The following is a 17,023-nucleotide window of genomic DNA, read 5'->3' as shown; positions in this document are numbered from 1 at the left end:
TTCTATAAAGAAGGTAAGAGTAAACATTTTAGGTTTTGAAGGCTTTGTGATCTCTTTCACAACGATTATACTCTGTCACTGTAGCACTCACGGAGCAATAGAAAACAGAGAGGAAAATGTTCATGGCTTCTTCAAAAAAAAAAACTTTATTTAGAAACACTAATTTGAATTTCATATAATTATCCCTTTTAAAAAATTTTAAAAATCATATAAAAAGTAGAAACTATTGCTCTTTCATAATTGCTCTTTCTATTAATTTTGGGTGGACTTGACCCCTCACTGTTTTGCTGACTCATGCTTTTGAAAAATCCCAAAGCACTCCTCTAACAGAGATGCATAGCACATCTATCTCACAATTTCTGAATGCAAACATTAGAGAGGTATAACTATTGTGCAGTTTTCTACGGGGTATTTTCTGAGCTTCCTCAGTCTTCCCAGATGACTGAGAGCACTAAGTATCTCCCTCTCCTTTACATATTCCTTGTGGTTTCATTGTGGATCTGGGTATGTAACTTAGAAGACTGATGAGAGCTTGTGAGCAGAGCTTTTCATCTGCTGTGTGGAATACCCTGAAGTTGGCTTCCACCTCCTACTTACTCTTGAAGAGTTTGGAATCTGGAGACTTCTTGGTCACAACCTTTATTTCTTAAGGAATACAAAAGTTCAACATGAACAGCTATAAGGAAGTTATAAACTTTTTTTTCCAAGGATTTCCAAATAGAAAACCCTAAAGCAGTGGTTCTCAACTTTAGCAACATGATAGTATCACCCAGAGAGACTTTAAAATTCCTAACACTGAAACTGCAAGCCAAGATGATTAAATTGAAATCTTTGAAGGTAGGTTTCAAGCATCAGTAATTTTTAAGACACAAAATGACAATTGTATATATAAGCTTAGTTGAGAATTCTTTTCTAAAACAAGGGTGCTGTGTTTGAAAGGACAGAATTGTAGCTACCAACACACACAGTGTAGGAGGTATAACAGGTTGCATACATGTGTGAATACACACACACACACACACACACACACACACACACACACATACAAAGAAAAACTCAAAGACCCAAGGATTTTCATGTTTTATACTGCAGAACAATTTCTCTTGATTTTCCAGTCTTTTATTTAAAAGTTAACATCTTTAGAAATTATTTACATGGCCACTATCATCTCCCCCAGAAATAGTTCCCAAATATACATTTCTGAATCCAGAGAATAAGAAAACATATTATGTTATGTTTATTATCTATCAACTAATGCAAGCAAAGGAAAACCTGGCTTTTGATTTCTTCATGACTCCATATTAGAACATTTTGAAAGTGAAAATGTGTTAGTAAAATTGATATTTATTTACATAAATTGAAAAGTCATCTAATGTCATGGTTTGGGGGTCACAAAATGGATTGTATTAGTTTGGTTTTTGTTGCCATAGAAAAATACCAAGGCTAGGTAAATTATATAGGAAAAATGTTTAGTTATCTTATAATTTTAGATGCTGGAAGTCTTAGTCTGGGAGGCCCCATCTGTCCAGCCATTAGTGAAGGCCTCTAATTATAACACCACATCTCAGATGGCATCAGGTGGGAACCCATGTACGTGGGGATGAGTCACATGGACTTAAGAAGGCAGGACAGAAAGCAGGAGAGTGAGGAGGGATCAGGCCTACTGTTTTATTACTATTTACTCTAGTGGAACTAATTAATTATTGTGTGACTTGCATTAACCCATTCACGAAGGTAGCAACCCCTTGACCAAAGTACCTTCCAATAGACCCCACCTCTCAAAGGTTCCATATCCTCGAAACTACACTGGGGAAGAATCAAGATTCTTAGCACATGAGCCACTGAGGAATAGATTCTATGCAATTTATTGCACTAGAGAGTAGGGTGGTCAGATCTCCGCTTGAGAAGGAACATTATTCACTCATGAGAAGGATGGATTTAAGGTGGGTAAAGTCAAGGACAAAGCAGAAGTCAGGAGGAAATTATAATTTGTGCACTATGGAGCAGATGAGGAGTACATTAGGAAGCTCAAGGAGAAATGAAGTAGCAAATCAAATTTCAGTGAGAATTGATGAGCAGCTAAATATGAAAATAGAAATTCCCAAGCCCCTTGGAAAATATATATGTATATTTAAACTTGAAAAATTGAGGCATATAATTTAATCATGTGATGTATACTAGAATGTTCTCTGCAGGCTCTAGTTTTGTTGACAGCAATTGAAAATCTACAGAGAAAGTGCTTCAATAATTCAATCATAAAATTAAGAAACTTGATCCTAAATGAATCAGAATCAATATTCAAACTTATTTTGCAAAATGGTTGGACACTCCAAGCTATGTTAGCAGCTTATTATTTAAGATGATTCATTTAGATAGCTTTAAGTTACAAGAAAGTTCACATGAATGTCAAGAATCTGTCTAGAAGATGCCAAGCAATTTGTTGTGCCTCCTCCTGAAACTCACTTTAAATATGAAGTAATGTTTATTATTTGTTATTGTCGTAAGTATATGTCTTAGGTTTTATGTTTTTTTAGATCCCTTGGATCTCCTTTAGATGGTGAGCTTGAGCTTTTGAAGCTGGGTAGTACGAGGGTAATTAGAATTGTGGATTTCCCCAAGAGGCAAAATTGGAAGCTTCCAGGTCTTGATAAGCCTCAGGCATGGGACTGAAGCCTTCACTTCATCCCTACTTCATCCTGGTAGGGAAGGCAGATATCGTTTTTAACCCAGAAACAAAGGTAAGCGTCTCTACACAAGGAGAGATGCTAGAATACACGGTTCACTGGAGTCCATTCATGTAATACACCACCAAAGTTTCTATTACAAATACAAATTGGTTACATAAGAGAATTAAAATATGTGGCACTATTTATTACTCATGGAAAAAAATTTGTAGAAAAGAACATTTAAATGAAACAATAATATCAGTTTATGTTGATAATTACTTCATGATGAATAAAAAATAATAGTTAAATTTTACATGTCAAATAACATGATGACTTTATGTAAAGCAAGATGTTTTAATGGTTTAAAGAAAAATTGTCTAAAATTGCAAGTATGATGGAGTTGGGGGTGTACCTCCGTGGTAGAGCACTTGCTGGGTAGGAACATCCCGTATCTTGGGATTCATCTCCAGCACCACACACAAAATGTGAAATTATCAAAACCTACTTTCCTGGGCCCAAAGGAAGCATTTAGGACTCCATTACATTTTTAACATAGTAACAATATGAAACGAACAAAATGCTCTCATACTATAGCACATTTGAATAATTTTGGGGTGTTTGATCACTATTACAAAAAAATTCAAGATATTCCCTTTAGGCCACCTCTCTGTTCCTGGGTTCTGTTAATATCTTATTTCTTTTAAGGTGAGTAGTTCCTTTCCCTGATTTCTGCCAAAGATTTGGTATTGAACTGTGATCTCTCTCTACTGTTAGGAGAGATTTTATTGTTCCCATTGCCTTATGAGTTTAACACGAAGAAAACATCCATTCCTAAAGAACTGTCAGTAATCTGCAGGATCTCTTTGAAAGATCACCACACAATAAACTATGAAATCCAATAGTACTGCTTCATGGTAGGATACATTCTCATTCCAGCCTGGCCCTGCCCACCATCTACTGCCCAGGTTATGAGAACTCTTGTCTTGAAACAGATATGGGAATTGGGGCCATAATTGTGTACTTGTGGAAAACAAAATGGCTCTGGAAATCAAGAAGCAGAACTCTTACAAATGGAGATGTATCCAGGATTTCTAATGGACAATGTATGCTTTTGGTGAAGAATGAGAGCTCAATAACAATGTACTGTCCCTTCCTCTCTCCTGCATCCCTCTCTTGCACCCCTCTCTTGCCTCTAGACCTCCTGGTGCTTTGTTTTTACGGTGATTTGTTTGGATTTCTGTCTCCTCCTGGTTTGTAGACTCTTTGAGGCAGAGGCCATAATTTATTCATCATTCTCCACCTGATGTACAGGTTTCAGTTCTTGGTGTATTGGAGGCAAACAATGAATATGTATGTGCCAGTCCCCATTTTCTTCATCAGAAACAAAACAAAATAAAACGGAGACCTATATCCTATTGTAGCAGAATAGGATCCTCATAAAGAAGTTTACTAAAATCCAAAGACATGAAAATACTTTCCAAATGAAAGGCGGCAAGTGAATAAAGGAACAGCAGAGGTCAAACTTAGAGAGCTATAATGATAGGGTTGAAAATCAATGAAACTTTAGCCAAAAAAGGTCCCACAGCTGGAAAGATAAAGGCTCAGTTGCACACAAACATGACAAATTGAAAGCAGGGCCTCATTCATGGGCTTATGACCCGTGCAGTCATGCAGAAGTCTGGGCCTGGTTTAATCCTCTGCTTTCTCTGTGTTGAAGTTCATAGTATTTGGTGTGTGTGTGGGGGGGGGCAGAGACAGGGGAACTGGGAGTTGAACTCAGGTGCATTCGAACACTGACACACATCCCCAGCTCTATTTTGTATTTATTTAGAGACAGGGTCTCACTAAGTTGCTTAGTGCCTTGATGTTGCTGAGGCTGGCTTTGAACTCTGATCCTCCTGTCTCAGCCTCCTGAGCTGCTGGGATTAGAGGCATGCACCACCATGCCTGGCTTATGATACTTTTTGAATAAGAAAACCCAAAATTTCTTTTTGTGTTATAAGGTCATGTGTGTGCTGCTACAAAACTAAGTTTTGAGAGAAATAAAAGTCCCTTAATTTCCCCAAAGTTCAATGCTTAGGATTCTGTGTCATATTAACATCCTGTATATATGCACACATGCATGAATTCACACATGTTATGGATTGAACCCATGCAAGGGTTCAATTCATGCAAGGTGTGTGTTCTAGTTCTGAACTACAACCTTATCCACAATGTAGCAATGTTCTTGATATACTTATCATGTCTACCTTCTGTGTGCTTTCTTTGAAAAGTTAAAAAAAAAACAACCCTGCAAACACAGTTTTTCAGTCCCTCTTATTTGGCCTTTTATCATAATTGTTTAATTTTACAACATCATATATAAATGACTAAATGGTAATCCAATTTAATAAATGTATTTCTAACTTTGTCATTCAGCATTTTCAACAATTCTTTTGTTCTTATTATTTTTCTGCCCCAGTGATAAAGCCTGCTTTTGGAAGCAACTGAGATTTAGAAAAACAATACAGTGGAGAAAATGGGACCTTTTTTTCTCACAGAATTAAAGTTCATTTACTCCCCACATAGTGAGAGTAATATTTGTAAAATAGCAAATAATGTACTTTCCATCAGACACTTACTCAGTATAAATTATTCGATTGTTTTTCAAATGACTTTGATGTCTGTGTCAGTCTCAATGGCATTTTAAAATCAGGTCTCCATAGGTTCCTGTGAGTTCCAAACCTACTTTGATCAGAAACATCTAGGAAATTGCTTTAGCAACTATTTTGTCATGTTTTTTTTGAGACCTGGATTTGTTTTCTTCCAAAGCTGTCAGGAGGCACAGACAGGTTTATAAATAGAAATATCATGACAACTGCCTATTCACTGAAAGAAATGTATTCTGTGTGCCTTAGCTGTAGCATACATCCTCTGTAACATTTCACACGCTGGCCACAGAGAAGGGAGCCACTTTTTGTTTTAAGAAATAGAATGCCAATCAAAGTCCAACCAGTTTTTTTGGGAAGTTGATCCTCTTGTTTTCAAATTTGGTGTTATAATTTACTGGTAATTCTCAGGTCAGATTAAAACAATTTCTGGATGGTAGCATAAAATTATAGCAAAATGGGAACAGTCCAATAGATTGTTCAAAGACATTGAAGAACTAATCATTTCTAAGGTATATCAGGCAGATGACTTCCTGTACAAATGTAGTTATATTATCAGTATTGTATTCTAACACCAATTGCACATATACCATTTCAAAGATCTGATATTTCTTAAAAATAATCTGGAAGATCCAATTGGCAGAGTGTGTATCAGTTATATTTCAAAAAGAATCATTCTGCAGGGAGCATATTAGTTGATTCTTGATTCCAACCTCATCATTATACTAAGCAATCTACAGAAATATTCATTGAGTTCTTGCTGTGCACCAAGGGTTATGTTATACTCTCTGTATTTATTATTTCATTTAATTCTCACAAACTTCCTGAGAAATGAATGCTATTTCCATACCAATTTTAGAAGTAAAGGGTTCTGATTTAGAAATAAAAAGAATCTTTCTCTCCAGCACTAACAATAACAACAACAACAAGCATGAAATGATAATGCTTGCTGATTTCTCTTGCTTAGATACTTTGCCTATGGCCAATTTCAAGCAATCTACATGATGTTACTGAATGTAGGAAGGGTAAGTGGTGTCCACATTCATCTCCTGCAAGCTGTTATCATCAGCTCCAGCACAGGACTAGCTGTGTAGTTATCAATCACACAAAATTTCACTTTCCTGCTAATAATATTGGAGCTGGGTCCTATAAACATTTCTCCTTTCCTATTTAACTCTGTTAGTCTTTGGTGACAGACAGCATTAGAGGGACAGACAAGGATAGGAGGATTGGTCTTTATTCCCTGGTACCCATATGGAAGCCAGTAAATTGACAAGCAAAAGATTAGCAGCTCTGGCAGAAAGTCCTCTGCCTGTTGGTGAATAGTTCCTATAAACCAGCTCTGACCCATGCCTTTAGTCTTCAAAATTCTCAGTTCTTTTTTTTGTTTCATAGCTTACACATATTTTCTGTTTCCTGCATTTGCAATTTTTGATCTTCTTAGTTTCTTCTTTACCCTCTTATAATAATAAGCCATATAGTAAATTCATCACATCATCACATCATTTATATTACTAACGTGGTTTCTGTTTCCTCTCTGGACATTGATTGACATATGACCTTCATAAAATAACCAAAGATATAAATTAAAACAGGATGCTAACCTCTGACCTTTGATCACAAGTGTCTTAACATCCTATCCAAGGATGAAATGAAGCCATTTTTTGTGCTTTGCCTCATTGCTCATAGAATGAAAGATTAGTTCAAATCTGAAATTAATAATAAAATAAAAATAACAATAATAATCTTACATTGCTTATTTCATATGAGAAAGGTGTCAAGATCTTTGCTGTGGGGAAAAAAATCATCCTCAATCTTCTCCTTTGAAGTAGACAGTCATTTTAAAGTTAAAGAATACAAAGCCAAGGTATGTGCCCCTAACAGACAACAGAGATGGACCTCTAGGTAAGTACTTTACAATTTATTCCCTTGATAATTGCATTTCACTGCTTTAACAAAACATCTTTTGCTATAATTTTATTCTTTGTTTTCAAAATTTGGGGTTGAGCCCAAAGTCACTCTATCACTGTGCGATATCCTCAGCACTTTTTTTTACTTTAATTTGGGACAAGGTCTTACTAAGCTGAAGAGACTGGTCTTGAACTTGTGATCTTCCTGCCTTGGTCTTCAAAGTAGCTGGGATTACAGGCGTGCATAACTGTGCTCTACTCACTACTGTCTGTAAGATCTTCATTTCAAAGAAATAAATGTCTGCTAGAAAAAGGAAATAACTAGATGATAAATTCATAACATTTTGATTTGTTCCAAAATTATTTTATGTCCTTACATTAGATGTTCAGAATATTCTGGAATAAAAAAAATGCAGATAGTTTTTCAGTCACTTTTTCCACTTGAAAAAAAAATGACTTGGAAACTAGAAAACTTGCTACATTTGGTGAACACTGGAATTTTCCCAGCTAATGCTAAGAATAAAAGAGTTGCCAAATTCTTTAATTATCCTTAATATTCAATTCTCAAGTATAATGAATTCCACTTTCACACATATCTGAGAAAATTACATGGGAAAGTTAATATATTGCCTTTCACTAGGTTTCAGTGAATACCTCAATGTGAGAGCAGGATTGTCTGAAATCATTGGCAGACTCACATTTATTCTCACAGCATTTGGATCAGATGTCAACCTTGCTCACGTCCACTGCTCTGATTCTTTCATACCATAAATTAAAGAGACGGGCTTCTAATGGCACTATATATTTACAGTATGATCCTGTTTTTAGATCATGGAAATCCTCGTATGCCTTATAAAACATGTCATCTACTTCACCATATTTTCCAAAATTCTTGCATTTAAGCAGAGGCACATGACTCTGACAGTGGCAGACAGAGTGATTTATTTTGTTTCCAAAACGAAGCACTGAGGCAAGGTGGCAAACACCTATAATCCTAGTGGCTCAGGAGGCTGAAGCAGGAGAATTGCAAGTTCAAAGCCAGCTCAGTTAACTTAGTGAGGATCTATACAACACAGGGAGACCTTGTCTTTGCATAAAATATAAATAAGATCTAGGGATATTGCTCAGTGGTTAATCTGGGTATAGCTACCAGTACCAAAAAAAAAAAAAAAAAAAAAGAACCCAGCAGTTTTCTTCCCCATGGTGCCATCAAAGTGTGTGCTCTTGGTACAGATACCACAGGTCTTCTCAGCCTTCATGCTATTGATATTGTGAGCTAGGAAAATCTGATTGGGGGTGGAGCAGGATGGTTTTGCCTATTGTAGGATGTTCAGGAGCATCTCTGACCAGTACCCTCTATAACCCTCTAACATTTTCTCCAGTTGTGACAATAAGGAAATATATTCTAACATTGCCAACCATTCTCTGGGGGACAATTGCCCCAATGTGAGTTACCCTAAACTACAAGATGGGGCTTCTATCCACCTGGTTCTCTGAGAGACTAAGTGGAGTGAAATTTCTCAATCATCTGTAATTTGTAACATTATTCAAAGTAAAACACCCACACATATATACATACATTCAAGTAAATAAGAAAAACAAAAATAGGAAAGTAAAAATTTTGTTAAGCCAATGCAATTTAGGAGTTGTTTCTAAATGCTATAGAACATATGCTAATTAAGGCATATTCTGTACATTTTTTCCATTCATTGATGTCCATGGCTTTAATTGATCCTTAATGATTGACTTTTTATATTTTATACACAATTTCTTCTCTAACATCTATGAGCATTATCCATCTTCCAGATTGACATCACCCATTAGTGATTATAAAAACCATGAACTAATGTATATTCTCTTGTGATGTGAGCTAACTTAGAAAACTAGGGATCATCTTATCATCTTTCTTTGCCTAATCTGTCAATAATTCCCATGACTTTTCCTTCAAAAGTATAACAAAATTCTCCTTCTCTTCTCTCTACTTCCTACTAACCAAGAATTATTGTATCTGGTCTGGATTAGCACACAATATTGTCACTTCCTAAATCATTCATGTGATATGTTTTCCACAAAACAGATAGAACAATTGATTAAAAATGAAAATCTGTCTACAACATTTCTAACTATAACTCTTAAATATTTTTAATTTTTTTAGGCTAAAGATCAAAATGCATGACTTCTGGGGAGTGCTCTGACTCTATAGGCTTATCCTTCATCTTTTCCCCTAGAAGTCTCTAATAGTCACCTTGAGGACTACTTTTCTATCCTCAAATTTGCTAAGCCTTTTGTCATTTGAGGTCACTGTGCAGGTCTTTTCAAATACCAGGAGTGCCCTTAGCCCAACACAGCTTTCTAGTCAGCCCCTAAACATTCCTCAGATTACAGTGCCAAGGTTACCTCTTCAGGTGAATCTTCTCTGAAATTCTCACCTCCAATGGTTAACACTACTGATCAATGACTCCTCTCAAAACTGGATCATTTTCCTCAAAAGTAATTATATCACTGAATTTATTCATCAACACCTGCTTATCACTAGATTATAGACTCTCCAAGGAAGGAAACCCCTCTCATTAGCCATTTCTTTGACTTCCTGACACATTATACCTGTAATCTAGGTATACTGCCTAGATTACAATAGTCTCTAATCATTTTTTGATGGGAGCAAGTAAGTAACTTAGTTCATTATGGTAACAAGCAAAATTTTATTCTGTAAAGGCAGGAAAAAATCTGAGATTTCAATCCATGTTTCCTCACTTCTGTCACCCATAGGAAAAAGTAAGATTTTCAGCATTAAAGGAATTTCAGTTATTGAATATTATGTGGTATATTCAGCTGATGTTTGCTACAAAGACAAAATTTAACAGAATTCTTGAAAAACCATTTATGTAAAATCCTAAAGAACATACTTATAGATAACAAATCATAATTCTGCATTAATATGTTATATACTTTCAGTTTTGTCAGCCCATGTTTCTTTGAATTTTCAGTTTTATTTGTGTGGGTGGATGGGCAGGTGTGTGGCATCATGTGCACATCAGCATTGGTACAAACAATACATCCATGCTGAGTAACTATGCATATCTAACACTAGCAAGGCACTTAACACCAAATTAATTTCCTGCCAAAGCCCCTGCATCTGTGTTTCGATTACTAAAATTCTAAATTTAGTGGAAAATATAAGAACATTTTCTTATTATCATTGCATTAGTATTTCCAGGGCAAACAAGAATAACAACTAAAATGGTTATTAGGGAAATGGCATTTCAGTGTGAATTTATGCTTACCAAATATAAGTGTCTTATTCCGATGGCATTCATGTGATTGGCTCTATTTTGGGGACAAGCATTCCAAGATATAAATGTTCCCTTCAAACACAAATATACAGCAATAGCTTCCACTTAGAATCAGTCTCTTTGTCTTCAACTAGACTACAAATTTCTTAGAATTTAACATTCAGGCATTTTTATGAAACATGCTATTCTCATATGGATGTTTATCTTAAATATGTATGAATGAAGATATTTATGGTTAACACTACTGATCTCAACAGACCTCCCAAGACCCTTTCTGGCCACCTCTTGGTCCATAATAGGCATGCCCTCCACCTGGCCATCCACACTAATAAGCTGGGTCACTAATGCTCCTTTTTTAATGAGGCCCTCCTTTGTCAGCCCAATAAGTAATTTATGTATTGATTTCAAGTAAGACTTTCTCCAAGACTGATAACAAAGTTGCTTGTAAATGAATTCTTCTCTTAACTCTGCAAAAATTCATTTTGATCTTTTAATGAAGGATTAGAGAATTTCCAAATGCTTTTGAAATGTGAGGGAAAACATACATAAATACGGGCATTCAAGATGCTTGTGGTTTTTAGAAGTATCATTTTATTAGTACTATATGACTTTCCGATCTTGTATTATCTCCACAGAAGGCAGAATGGTATCATGAGAGGTAATGCACTTCTTATTCTGTTTCTATCTTGCATTTTTAATGCTTTGCCTCTGCATCATCAGATTCTGATACTACTGTATCTTGTTGAAGTAGATTAGCAACCTTGAGTGCCTCTTACTAAGCACACCTAGAGTTGAAAGGGAATTGATCTCAAAGCAATTCCATTAAGTCAGTATGCAAGTTAAACCTGAATTTAGATGTTCTTATTTTAAAAAATCAATTTTGTTCTGAATGCAAAACAGAACAAAAATATCTACATTCTATGTTATTATAAACTAAACATACACACACAATACCCAGAGCCTAAATACATATGATTTTCCCCCAAATTAATTGATACTCATTATTTAGGTTTTGGCTCTAATGTCACATTTCAAGGAACCATCTCAGATGTACCAACGAAAAGACAAAAGTAAGGTAAGATTGTCTGCATGCCTGCCTGCCTCCCTCCCTCTCTCCCTTGCTTCATTTCTCCTTCCCTTCTTCTCTTTTACTCTCTCCCTTTCTCATTCTAACTTTGGCCTTTTGCATTCATAGTGTCACCGATGCTGTCATTCCTAGCAAATGATCTCAGTGTGTACATTTGTTTATACATTTATTTTTATTAATCCTTTCACATGAACATTTCATGAATGCTCTCTTTCTTTAACCTGCTCCCTGTGAGCAGGTATTATATGCGTTTCCTCCCCCATTGTATTCTCACAGCCAAGGAGAGGGCCAGGCATGCCATAAGATTTGATTGAAAGGTTTCAATAGATGACTGAATAATGGAAGCATCCGATTTTCAGCAGAAGATAATTTGTCATCTCAGTGCTCCTTGAATTAGAATGAGTTGGGACTAGTTTAAGTTCTGCTTTAATTTCTTCCTTCATAAAAACCCTACAGGTGACCCTTGCTATAAGAGAACAGTGTTTACGGCTACATGAAACAAAGCAAAACAAAACAGAAACAATACAATCATAAAAATACTCCCTCTGCACATTGCTAACAGTAACAGGCTGCTAATCCAATTAGCATGCATGCAGTTGTGGTTTATAAGCAGCTCTTAAATGAAAAACTTATTTGAAGGGTAGAATCTAAAAGATAAGATGGAGAAAATCACTATTTTATTAGCATGAGAGTAACTGGATATGCAGTGTCACTTTTGTTGTTTGCTTTCTTTTTTGTCTGCCTCCTAAACCCTGGCATACCTGTGCCTTTGTTTTTGTTGTTGTTGTTTTTTGCTCCTCCTCCTCCTCCTCCTCCTCCTCCTCCTCCTCCTCCTCCTCCTCCTCCTCCTCCTCCTCCTCCTCCTCCTCCTCCTCCTCCTCTTCTTCTTCTTCTTCTTCTTCTTCTTCTTCTTCTTCTTCTTCTTCTTCTTCTTCTTCAGTAACCTTCAAGGGTATTTCTTTGACTTGAAACTAAATGACCTCTGTGAAACTGACTTCTGCTTATCATTAGAACTTGTTGACTAACATGTCTCTTTTTTAGCAAAAATATACATAGTTTTAAGACACTGATACCTTCAGTCTAGTCCTGGGTTTCCCCCCTTAAAAAGGAAGGATATAGATGACCCCAAACGTTTCTTCAAGCACTGATATTCTGTGAAATAGCTTTATGCAATAAGACAGAAACCCATGTGTAAGAGTTTGCAATAAAACGGCATTATATATTAGAACAGCCTAAGTGTATTCAACAAGTATCTATTGAAAACCTACGGATGCTACGCATGGTGCTAGGCATAATTAGCAACCAGCAAAGGAGGGAATGCAGAAGAGGAAATAAAAAAGTTTGCAGGGATTAAATAATTTCATTGTGGTCAAAGAGTTTCTGTTGGGGTTGGCAAAGATACTAACCACTTTGTTCAAATACCAAGTCTCCTTTAATGATCAATTCCAGTCCCGTTTTCTCTGAGAAATCCATTGACCCCATGGTCTCTCATTACCAAGAAGTCTGGTTGTCTTTATAAATGGCAATGGATTCATTATTTCTGCTGTTTCTGAGAATCCAAGGATTTAAGCACTGCCTTCTTTCTTTTAAATTAAAATATTTTTTAGCCCTAAATACTATGTTTATCTTCGAGTTAGCAGAGTAGGGAAAAGGAGAAGAAATATACAAACAAACAACTAAACAACTCTGTAAAGTTTTAGATGTGATACTGATTTAGAACCCTGTGACCATCCTCAAATAAACTTTACCTGCTATGTGAGTTTTCCCGTGACATATTTGTAACAAGCTCAAATGCACAATGAGATATGCTTTGAGGGTTCTTGAAAGGGGTGTAAGTAAGAGCAGTGGGTAGGATATATAGTACATGCTGGACTCCTAGGTGGAGATAACTAGAAACTAAAACATTACTTCCCAGTGCAAAAGTGGGTTAGTCTTTATTTATGGTTCAACTTTGAGCCAAATGTGTTTAAGAAGTCTTGGAATAGAAAACTTTCAAAAGGAAGTTGCTGGTTTTAGAAAGGATGGAGATAGGAAAGTGAGAAAGAAAAAAAAGGGATAAAAGACATGTATAAAGAGCTGGCAGGATCTGCACTGCTTCAACCATGAGACCTGGTGATCTCCCGAGAGGCCCATTCCCCAGGAGTTGCTTGGGCAATGGCAGGAGCAACACAGAGATAGCAAGATGGGTGGCTCAAGTAAGGGAAAGGCTGGAGGTTCAGCCTTGTCTTCTTACAAGTATGAGATGGGAATCTGTGGACAGGAGAAAAAGCTACTCAAGTGGTCGCTGACATGTTGGTTGAAATTAGAGGGACTGGAGCGTCACCCTCAGTCCTGGGAAGGGAACACCACTCATCTCCAGGGGCGGTTTTAAGAAGACCCCAGAGGTGGAAAGTCAGGGAGTGATGTGGGAGACTATTGCCTTGGAGTTGACTTTGCAGAGAAATCTAAAAAATGAAAGCCACTATTTAATTTTTTTTCCATTCCACTGAATATTCCTACAGGTAATATTTGAACATCTCATACAGTTATCATCCAAATAGCGATGGAATTCAAGGCCCACATATGCGTACCTTTAATTCTGTTGAATTCATGTGGGTCTGATTTTCGTAAAATTGTCTCCATTTAATTCAATCCTGATCACTGCCTGGCCTTGAGGAGAAAAGAATACAATATATCACTTTATGACCATGAGGCATAAAAACCTAGAGCCTGTTTTTCAAGATCCCACGTTCATTATCCTCTGGGGGAAAAAACTGAGGTTTTTATTGCCAAATTCCCCATCTTCCCTAGAGAAATGAAGAGTGCATGCCTTTTGAACTTAAATTTGTGACCATATGAATCTGGCCAGGTATTATGTATCAGGTATTTGTTCAATAATTTATGTATTTATTCAACTACATGTTAGATGTATAAAGACAGAAGAACTAATCCAGAAATTTACCGAGTTTCAAATCCCTCCCACCTCCTACCTCCCACCAAATTTATATCTTTTTTTTTTTTAGTGCCACACAAAATCCTTCTTTAGGAAGTAAGTCAGTTAATTAGCTTACTAACCTCTACTTTGAAAGTAAAATTATCTCATTATGCCAGCCATAAGATGCTCCAATAAATTCGCCAACGAGACGTTATAAAGTAACACTGCTGGTGTTTTCTGTGCATAAACACAGAAGTTATTGACCTTTCCAACTGAACATTTTTAAAATTTGGTATTCTGGAAAATTTCTTCATATAAAATGGGTTTCTGTCTACATACTATTACTTCCTATTCTTTGAATGAAATTTGTATCAGCTAAATTAAGCTATCTATAAGGCAAATATTGATCACACACTTCAATGATATATTTCATTTTAATATTTATGTATAGATATGTATATTAGATATGAGGGAATATTTTAGTACAGAGTTATGTGTAGGTCTATTTTACTTTTATGCATGAGAGCATTTAAAGTAAGCTCATTAACTCCCCAGAAGAGAATTAATTGCAAGAGCATTTAGAAAATAGTAGAAAGGTGATTCTGTATAAGCATATAGAGGGTTAATTTCTCGTGAGTGAATATGCTTTTATTCAAGTTAATAGAGGCTACATGGATGTGTCAATAATACAATTTGACTCAATGTTTCCTCAAGTATAAGGTTACATTTTGCACATTTCAATTATAATAAAAACATGAAAATTGCCAACAAATAAGACCTATTAGGTTCTCTAACTTTTTCTTGGAATAATGTAAAATCATTTATGTTTTGTCCCCATAAGGATTTTCTTAAGTAAACTCTTTTATTCAAAAGTTACAATATAAGGAAAAGTGTCTTGGGGACAATATTGTGAAACCCACAGGCTTTTTTTTTCTTTCTTGAAATCCAGTCTAAGTTTCAGATTTTTACTTTCCAAACCACTCCTAACTATTATCTTCTGCCACTCATTTTACAATACCTTATGTCTGAAGAGGGTTAATGGTCCAGAGAGGCACAGTAGCTATGAAGATTTTAAGCATCAATTTGCTTACCAGAGACAATAATGCTCTGTGATTTGCATAAAATGGTTTTATCCCTCAGAACAACATTCCCATCTGCTTTTGTAAAGATGAAGAAACCGGGGTTCAGGAGCTCAGAAGTTATCATGCTATTGAACAACAGCAAAAAGAAAGCAAAGATCAAAGAAGTGGCATAGCCAAGAACCTCTCCAGAACTACTCAACTTTCTGCAGAGCTCTTCCATGATGCGTCTCCTGGAAACTACAAGTGAGGTTTTGCCGCAGAGGTACTGAAGATAGAAATAAAACCCCACAACACCTCAAGTCATAGTTTCACTATAGAAGCTATAAACAAAAACTCACCTTGTGCTGTCTTCTACAGTGGTAAATCAAGCAAGAGGGTCCAGGTATACCTCTATGCAAACAGTTCTCAAATGGATTTATTGTGAAGTTATCAAAACATATGCCTCCTAGATAAGAGAAGAGGTGAAACTGGCCAAGAAGTCTAGGAAAGACTGAACATAGAGAGCAGTGGAAATGTGGTGAAATGTTTTCCTGAAAGTCCCAAGAATAATGGGGTCAAAATGGACAGGGAACCCAAAAGATGCAAGTGCTGCCACTAGACCAAGATGAGAAGTGATGATTGTCATCAGAGTTAACAAAAGGAAAGTCATTGTTGGTTCCTATGGTTTGAATGTTTGTGTCCCCTAGAAATTGTTAGGATGGCATTCTAACTCCCAAGATGGTGGTATTAAAAAGTTGAGCCTTATAGAAGTCACTAGTCACACAGCAGAGCCCATATATTGATACACTATAAACCTTAGGGAGCTAGCTTAACCCTCTCCACTATGTGACAATACAGCAGGAAGGCACTTTTCCATAAAGCAGAAAGTAGGCCCTTAGCAGATATTGAATCCACTGTGATGTTGATCTTGGACTTCTCAGCCTGTAGAACTGTAAGAATTAAATTTGCATTCTTTATAAGATACACAGCCTATGATATTTTGTCACAGCAGCTCTATGGACTAAGAAAGTGATCTTGGTAAGAGGAGGTTGGTAGAGTGACTGGAAGGAAGACACCTAGTTACAATGAGTTACAGAGATAATGGAAGAAGAAAACTGGGAGCAATGAATTTAAATAGGGTTTTACTTTTTCCTTGTGAGATTTGGTATGAAAAAAAGGAGAGAGATGAGGATGTTAATGAGAGGAAAATGAGCCCATATTTTTAAGATAGGAGAAATTTATGTAAATAAAAATGATTCAATTAAAAAGAAAGAAAGAAAAAACACTCAGGAGGGAGAAGGGAAAATTATTTGTGCAACATTATTGAGTAGGCAATAGGGGACAGGCTAAAGTAAATATACATGTTGAGGGGTTGGCCTAGTTAGAAATGAATTCTTCATCTTTTCTCAAATTCATATGTGTCTTGAGAGAAAAGTATCATATT

The 17,023-nt window shown here is 36.2% G+C and overlaps 1 long non-coding RNA gene across 1 annotated transcript; it reads left to right on the top strand.

Annotated features, from left to right (window-relative positions):
- Window positions 1-443: 443 nt before the first annotated feature.
- LOC144374623 (uncharacterized) lies at window positions 444-16,563 on the top strand. Its single transcript, XR_013433976.1, has 4 exons — window positions 444-6,339; window positions 7,089-7,219; window positions 11,527-11,592; window positions 15,659-16,563. It is a non-coding gene; the product is annotated as an uncharacterized LOC144374623 (long non-coding RNA).
- Window positions 16,564-17,023: the final 460 nt, after the last annotated feature.

This window comes from Ictidomys tridecemlineatus, unplaced genomic scaffold (assembly GCF_052094955.1).
Source record: "Ictidomys tridecemlineatus isolate mIctTri1 unplaced genomic scaffold, mIctTri1.hap1 Scaffold_78, whole genome shotgun sequence".
NCBI classification, from domain to species: Eukaryota; Metazoa; Chordata; class Mammalia; order Rodentia; family Sciuridae; genus Ictidomys; species Ictidomys tridecemlineatus.
Note: the sequence above shows the minus strand (reverse complement) of the source record. Positions and strands in the feature narration are given on the sequence as shown.